The sequence below is a fragment of the Vespa crabro genome, chromosome 13 (genome assembly GCF_910589235.1).
Source record: "Vespa crabro chromosome 13, iyVesCrab1.2, whole genome shotgun sequence".
Lineage (NCBI taxonomy): Eukaryota > Metazoa > Arthropoda > Insecta > Hymenoptera > Vespidae > Vespa > Vespa crabro.
In genome coordinates, this window is record NC_060967.1 from 1,125,001 (window position 1) to 1,132,500 (window position 7,500).

Below are 7,500 nucleotides of genomic sequence, written 5' to 3' on the forward strand. Positions count from 1 at the left end.
ATTTAACTTTTTATCCCTTTTTTTCTTTTTTCCTTTTTTACGACGTATACGCACGCACACCAAAAAAGAAAAAAGAACGAGAAAATGAACGAGATAACGACGATCTATATATATGTATATATATACATATATAAACCCTTTTGCTTTTAGATCTTCCAGGGATGATATTTCTTTTTCTTTCGTTATTTTCTTTTTTTTTTTTTTCCTTTCTTTCTTTTCCCTCTTTTTGCTTGCTGAGAGAAAAATAAAGCAAAGAATAAGAAAAGAGAAGAGAAGAAACAAAAACAAGAAAAAAAAAAGAGAAATAGAAGAACGAAATTGGAAGAAGATCGAGGAAATACGAATTGTTTTCTTTTCCTCCTCACACACACACAAACACGCGCGCGCGTTGAAAATGTTCACAGTGTAAAAAAAGAAAAAAAAAAGAAAAAAAAAAGAAAAAGAAAAAAGAAATAAATAAAAAATAAAAGAAAAAAACAAAAATAAACAAAGGTTCTTTAAAAGAGCAAGTTTCTTTTTTCTTGATCGTTTTTAGCCGTCTTAAGTCGTCCTCCTCGTTGTCGTCTATGTCGTCGTTGTCGTCGTCGTCGTCGTATCGACGAAAAGCATTGCACACGCTCACGTATCTCAACTGAGTCCGCCAACGTGACTTGGAAACTATATAGAAAGGAGTCTCTCTCTCTCTCTCCCTCTCTCTCTCTCTCTTTATTCCCCTACTTCTCTTCAATACACTCACCAGACTATCCCCACCATTATGGAGTGCTAACCGAGCTTATGCTACGTGACGTCACCGCCATCTTGATTGCTGATTCGCGCGATACCGCTTCGACCAATCGACGCACGTTAAAGACCTAAAGACCGAACTTGTTTCGTAGTAGAACTTCAAGGAATCGAGAGGAACGTGCCGAGAGAAAACAAGATACCCTTTTTCCAGGTAGAAGAACGATATATATATATATATATATATATATATGCAACGAAGAGATTTAACTGATCGGAAAGTCCGGAAGTTAGGATTTCATAGGAATAATTTTTCATTTTCTCTTATCTTATTTTTCTTCTTCTTGTTTTCTTCTTCTATTTCTTCTTCTTCTTCTTCTTCTTCTCTTTTCTTTTCTTTTCTTTTTTGTTTTTTGTTTCTGACTTTTTTTCCAACGATATATTCCAAAAAGACGACGACCCATTTTTCATTCCTCTTTTTCTCTTTTATTTATTTATTTGTTTATTTATTATTATTGTTTTTTTTTTCTTTTCCTTTCCTTAAAAGCTACTACGAAGAAAATGACTTTTCTCTTTACTTTTTATTTATTTATTTTATTTATTGTTTTTATTATTTTCTTTTCTCAAGTCATTTCGAAAACGCTAATTTCTTCCTTTCCTTCCTTCCTATTTTCCTTTCTTATCATTCTCTTCTTCATTCACGTCCTTTTCTATTTTTTCCTGTTTTTTCTTCATTTTTTTTTTTTTTTTTTTCTTACCAATTCTTAATCACAGCATTTAAATTTAAATACCCGATCTATCGATTTATAGTAATAGGTAGAAAGGGGTGTGATGGGGAAGGGGTGTTGGATAATGGGGGAAGAAAAGCCCGAAGCAAGCGTGTGCGAGATAGAAAATAATTGTAATATTAAAATTGTAAATAATACGTTTAGGCTAATAAGATAAAAACAAAGGATAATAATAATGATGACAATGATGACGATGTTGATAACGATGACGATGATGCGACGCATTATAAAGGCAATCGCGCGCGCGTATGTGTGTGTGTGTATGTATGTATGTATACGAATAATGTCAAGGCAAAATTATTACCGATTTGGCACGTGACCACTGAGAATGTGTTTTCTCGCAAAGTCGACTCAATATTCTCGTACTCCTTTCTTTCTTTCTTTTTATCAGTCTCTCTTGCTCTCTCTCTCTCTCTCTCTCTCTCTCTCTGTCTGTCCGTCTATCTCTCTGTTTCTTTCTCTCTCTCTCTCTTTTACATAGCGTTGAAATATACGAGTCAGAGGGAACGCTGAACTTCGCCCACGAAAAAGTTCTCCTTTCTCTCTTTGGTATTCTGATACAAAGAGAGCAAGGATAATGAAATGGAGAGGACAAAATATCATCGTCTCTTTTAATAATAATCGATCGTAATACTCTTGTCATCGTTATCATAGTCATTATACTCGTTAATATTAGGATTTTTATTTACATGGCCAAAAAGTTCTTCCCTACCTCCCTTACTTTCACCTTCCTTTTCCCTCCCAATCTTATTCAAGTCGATTAATCTCTCTTTCTCTTTCTCTCTATTTAGAATATTGTGCAACATTGTCAATAGATATATGAGAAACACAGCTGGACAAATTGCAAGTAGCCCAAAATAGGACGATGAGAGAGAAACAGAGAGAGAGAGAGAGAGAGAGAGAGAGAGAGAGAGAGAGAGAGAGAGAAAGTTGTATTGCAATGCAAAAGGTACACTAAAGTAGAACATATATATGCTGGAAGCGTCGCAGTTTATGTCCATAATACATAAGCTATACATTACAATGTGTATTTATACATATTTATTTTTAACATCTAAAAAGGAATTTACTCTAACTAGACGATTAAGTAATAGGTTATTAGATATAGTAAGATAATGTGAAAACGAAAGATTTACGCGAACAAAAACGAAAACATTGCAATAGATTTTCGCAGAATAAGTAATTAACAAACGAGTTTGTTTTACGAAGGAATAAAGGCGTATAAATTTACCCTTATCAGCTGGAATAAAACAGTGTGAAAGGATAGACCATCTTGTCAAAAGAATGATATATATTTTTTGTTCTCTCTCTCTCTCTAATTTTTAATCCAATAGCTGAGAAAGCTAAAAATAAAGTTCAATCAATCATATATATATATATATATATCTTTATCTATCAGTATCTCTATAAAGAGAGATTTTATTTTAACTTAGAGAAAACACCCTCTCCCTGTCCTCTACCCTCTCCTCCCCCTCTATTCCTCCCTCTTCTCAAACAACTCCACCATCAACCAATCACCCCCTAGTCATCGTGAAGATTCGTTTTCTTTTTCTTTATTTCTTGTTTTCTTTTTCTTACATCTCTCTCTCTCTCTCTCTCTCTGTCTCTTTTTTCCATTCTTTTCTTTCTTTCTTTATTTCTATCTTTCTTTCTTTCTTTCTTTCTTTCTTTCTTTCTTGAACACGTTACAAACGTACAACGAACTCCGAGGTGAACGCACGTTCATTCGCGGTGCAACGCACGAGGAAGTCAAGAAAACGAAGAAGAAAAGAGAGGGCAAACCCAAAGCGTATTTGGTTTTCTTTGTTCAATGGAAAATTTTACGAACGAACGAAGAGCAACAACAACAACAACAATAACAATAACAACGACGACGACGACGACAACGAAGACGACGACGACGACGACGACGACGACGACGACGACAACGAAGACGACGACGACGACGACGACGACGATGTCGATCTCAGTCTTATTTCTTAATGATCGGGAAAAAAAAATTCAGCGGAGAAATTGCAATACATTCCAAAAAAGAAAAGAAAAGCAAAAAGAAAAAGAATGATACAAAAATATATGGATACGTTTATACGCGTAATCGACTCGTCGAACCCATTAAAAATTTTTCATTTTTAACTACATTACACACAGATTTGAATCACACACGTGCGTGTATGCATACGTGCGTGTGTGCAACATACGTGCTTGTGCGTGTTTTTTAATTTCTAAACTGCACACGTCTTTGCTCGTTCAAAGTTAAAACGATATCTTATCAGGAAGGACAAGCATAGAAGAACGAGCGTAGAGAAGAAAGTGCACGCATTTACGTTGAAAATCCTTCGAAATTTCATTTTCCGTCTTATGTAAAAAAAAAAAAAAAAAAAAAAATAGAAAAAAAAAGAAAAAAAAACAAAAAACAAAGTATACTGCGAGAAAGAAAATTTATTTTTTTCTATTTTTCTTTTTTTCTTTTTTCTATTTCTTTTTTTTGTTTTTTCTTTTTGTCGTTTTCGTTATCGTTTTCGTTATCGCGTTCGTTGTTTTCGTAGAACATATTGAAGAAAATTTGACAAGATTTATTGAATTTTTACAATCGTTACAAAAGAAATATCGTCACAGATCGATTGGTCTGTCGATCGTGAAACAATAACAAAAGATAAAATAATAACAATCGAAGAAAAATAATGAAAAAGATTTATGAACTTGTTTTTGTTTAAATTTATTCTTTTACTCGATTTATCAAATGATATGGATGTTTCTAAAAAATTATTCTTATTTTCTTCGTCCTTCCCTTTCGCCCTTTTCATTTCGACATTATTTAAAAAATCTAAACACCTTTCATACGTAAACATATAAAAGATAAAAATAAAAGATAAAAGATAATAATAATATAGAAGAAGATATAGAATTATCATGATTTTTGAGTTAAAAGTAAGTTTCCATCGATAATATAATGAAAGAAATGTTTACATATTAATTATGTTTCTCTATATACTATACGTAGATAAATAAAATATCATTATCCATTATCTTTAAAACATGAAAAAAATTTTTTGGACAATGGAAAAAAAGATAAAATAATATATAAATACATAATGATATAGATAAATCTGTCTGGTAATATATTGGCAAATGTTTGCTCATTGCAAGAAGCTTTCCCCTTCGCTCGTTCGTTCCTTCGTTTTTGACTGACCATTGCGATAAGAAAAGGCAAATCTTCTTAGAAAATCGACCCTATTAACTCAGGTGCTTGTAAAATTTTCTTACTTTTGTATGGTATACCTTAATTGTTTTCGATGTTAAGCAACCATAAAGTATGCCTTAAAAGTATTTGTTAATCGTAAAATATGTAAGCGTATCGAATGTTAGTCATAGAAAATCCTGATTGATGAGTTTTCACATTTTCAAACGAAAAATAAAAATAATATTAATTTTTTATTAGACTGTAAATATAATAAAGATTTTATTAAAATGTATATAAAATAAATATTTTCTATTTATTATTTAATAATTTTTCTGTATATATATATAGAAAAAAAATTTCATTTCATCGTTAAAGTTACAATGCAATTTATAAATATATATATATATATATATATATATTTTTTGTTTTGTTTATGCATTGTTATACGTATTATTAAACGTAGAAAAATATTGCTTATAAACACGACTAACTTCCCGTATATGTACATACATGTATATAAATGTCACGATCGCAGTTGTATATTAGTCAGGAGCATAATCGTGACCTTCTTCGCAAAAAAAAAAAAAAAAAAAAGAAAAAAGAAAGAAAAAAATAAATAACAATTTCATTCTCAAGAGTCTATTTACTTGCATAGTTGTTACTTATACATACATATATACATACACACATACATACATACATACATACATATATATATATATATATCGTAAAAGAAAATCTAAAGTTGCGTCTATCCTCGAAGGAGGACAAACGAAACGACACAGAGAGACATAGAGACATAAAAAGATAGACATGAAGAGACAGAGACAGAGACACAGAGAGAGAGAGAGAGAGAGAGAGAGAGAGAGAGAGAGTCAAGAGAGAAAAAAGAGATAGAGAGAGAGAGAGAGAACGAAGCGACACGAAAAAACCGAAGGCTGGACGTTTCGAAAGGATCGTCGGGTCTTTTGTTCTCGCGACAAAGAGACATTTTAATGAGCATACGTTTAAAGTCTCTTGGGGTTAATCGAATGTTTGTGGGTAACAGGTATCCGATCGTGTATAGAATGAAAATCAATACGAAAATTCAAAGCTCACAGAGAAAGAGAGAAAGAAAGAGAGAGAGAGAGAGAGATAGAAGGAGTAATGTTAAGAGAAAGAAAAAAAGAAAGGAAAAGAAAGAAAACATTTTGAATGTACAAACAGGTGGTCGGGGCTAAAGAAGAAGAAGTAGAAGCAAAAAAAAAAAAAAAAAGAAAAAAAAGAAGAAGAAGAAGAAGAGAAAAAAAAAAAAGAACGAAAGACAATGGGAGGAGGGGAAAAATAAATCAGAATGACGAACAATGAAACGGTATGATAATTTTTCTTAATAAAAGTTAGAAAATGAAGAAAAAAAAAAAAAAAGCAGAGGCAGAAAAAAGAGAGAGAAAAAAAAAGGAAATTAAAATCCACGCGCATTTTATATTTATGCGTACAAAATAAAAATGTATACGTATACATATACATCTTCATAAATATATATATATATATATCTATTTTTCTTTTTTTTTTTTTTTTTTTTTTTTATAATACACATGTACACGGAAATAAAGGATATGCCGCTACTAACAGGAAACCGATAACATTTTCTTTGTTTGCGAATACGTGGCAAATATCTATATATACATATATGTATATATATATATATATACATCTAATATCTCGTTGTTTCTTCGAGTAACATAGAGACTGTTACCTATTACTGGGAGATAACAATTTTCGATCCAATAAATCGAATATAATGATACAAAGATATTTCTCTCTCTCTTTCTCTCTTTTTTTTTTCTTTTTCCATCTTTCAGATTGGAATTTATATACGAGATCAAATATCTTTGTTATTTATCAATTTCTTCTTTATCTTTATTACTTTAATTTGACCCTCGTCAATTAACACCGCAGGAATAATTAAACAACATCTGCTACGACCGGATATCTGCTTATAATGTTAATTCTTTACTCCGGTCGTTTTAACGTACATACATACACCCACACATACCCACCCACATAAACTACCACCCCTCTATCTCGACAAATACATATACAATGAAAACATATATCCGAAATACATATACGTGGAATATGTATTGAAGGAACAGCTTAAACATTGGTCATACCATACCACACTACACATACACACTCACATAAATATATATATATATATATACATATATACATGTATATATATCTTCGATCGACTAGTTTAAATGGCCGTAGTACTGTCACGAGGTGACCGTGTACGGGTTCTTTATAAAACAGCTGTTGGGGACAGCAGAAGCCATGCCAGCCAAAACGAGAGAATCAATACTATCGTTGCTGCTGGCTAGGTTTATGTATATGTGTATCTATGTATGCATGTCTCTGTCTATATCTATCTGTCCTTTTATACATGCACATGCGTATGTAAGATATGTATGTAGGGAGAGAGGGGGAGACAGAGAGAGAGAGAGAGAGAGAGAGAGATACAACGAAGGGGAGAGTATCTACTAGATAGGGGTGCACCAATCCCAAAACGAAGCCAAAAGAGAAACCCTCCTGGGGGATTTCCTCCTCCTCTATCCTGACTGCTATAATAGTTCTCTCTTCTTGCCCTTCGTAGTACTAACATTTATGAGCCTCGATATATTACTCTCTCTCTCTCTCTCTCTCTCTCTCTCTCTCTCTCTCTCTCTCTCTCTCTCTCTCTCTCTCTCTCTCTCTTTGAAATTTATTATCGACTTTAGTAAGTACTTAGCTTAGTTACTTAGTTACGTCGTACTTGGACGTAAGAGATTA

General features: G+C 32.3%; 1 protein-coding gene across 2 annotated transcripts in view; it reads right to left on the reverse strand.

The window, feature by feature from the left end:
* LOC124428739 (transcription factor kayak) overlaps positions 1-7,500 on the reverse strand; it is a 47,017-nt gene that overhangs the window by 34,942 nt on the left and 4,575 nt on the right. The window contains exon 1 of one of the 2 annotated variants that reach the window (XM_046973164.1): positions 1-629. This exon is cut by the window's left edge and continues 276 nt beyond it. The exons of the other annotated variant lie outside the window; for it this stretch is intronic. The gene's annotated coding sequence lies outside the window, so the exon portion shown is untranslated. Of the gene's footprint in view, positions 630-7,500 lie in introns of those variants that run through there. 2 annotated transcript variants of the gene reach the window in all.